We start from the raw sequence: 1,065 nt of genomic DNA, 5'->3' as shown, positions 1-1,065 counted from the left end.
AATTGATTTTTAAATTTAAATCAGATTTTTAAAATTCAAATCAGATTTTAAAAGTTTGTTAATATATATATTATTTAAAATAACGACACCGTGTCGAATTTTTAGCTTCTAAAAGTATGTTCTTTTAGTGCAAAATGCATTGTCTTTATTTATTTTAATGAGTAATTTAAACAACTGCAAAAGAAAGCCTTAATCTTCTATATATCAGTGAATTATTCATGGCTACACACAAAAAATGGAGAAAATGTCAATCAAAAAGGAAGGGGGGTAATTATGCATGATAAACTTGTATTTTATTACAGTTAACAATTGATTTGATCTGATATTCAATACATTATTAAATTTACAGTTAATAAATCTAGACATTTCCTTAGTCTGTGTTTGGATGTGTGTGTGTTTGCGCTTGTGATCTACATTGTTGGTTATTGTAATACTGTTAATATTGTATGAAAGTGATTTACTTTCAAAATTCCTTCAGTTGTCATTTTGTTCCTTCTAAATTATTATTTTTGTTACATGTACATTGTTTGTGATTTATTTGTCAATGTTTTTATTCTCCTCAGTCACAATTGATTTGATCTGACATTCAATAAATTATTAAGTTAACAGTTAATAAATCTAGATATTTACTTAGTCTGTGTGGGTGTGTGTGCGCGCTTATGTTGGTCTAAAAATAAAAATAAAATGCTAATTTCAATTATGAAAAAAAGTAAATTGAATACTGTATTATTTTACAGTGACAGGGGGAGGAGTAGACTTTTAAGCATGGTTATATTAGTCTACTAAACCTTATATTTGTTTTATAAAACCAAGGAAAGGCATTCTGAATGTTTGAATATGTAAAAACTGAATACAATTTTTTTGGAAGTTATTTTAATCACTGATTTTTATTTTAAAAATCAAGTTGATTTAAATTAAAAAAATCAACTGATTTAAATCGACCTGATTTAAATCATCCTAACCCTGTCTCTGTCTCTTTCTTTCTTTCGTTCTTTCTTTCTTTCTTTCTTTCTTTCTCTCTCTCTCTCTCTCTCTCTCTCTCTCTCTCTCTCTCTCTCTCTCTCT

The 1,065-nt window shown here is 27.0% G+C and overlaps 1 protein-coding gene across 3 annotated transcripts in view; it reads left to right on the top strand.

The window, feature by feature from the left end:
- LOC101853327 (phospholipase A and acyltransferase 3) overlaps positions 1-1,065 on the top strand; it is a 37,329-nt gene that overhangs the window by 24,600 nt on the left and 11,664 nt on the right. The gene's annotated exons all lie outside the window — the stretch shown is intronic.

The sequence above is a fragment of the Aplysia californica genome, unplaced genomic scaffold (genome assembly GCF_000002075.1).
Source record: "Aplysia californica isolate F4 #8 unplaced genomic scaffold, AplCal3.0 scaffold00261, whole genome shotgun sequence".
NCBI lineage: Eukaryota > Metazoa > Mollusca > Gastropoda > Aplysiida > Aplysiidae > Aplysia > Aplysia californica.
The sequence above is the reverse complement of the archived record's forward strand: the minus strand, read 5'-3'. Positions and strand labels throughout refer to the sequence as shown.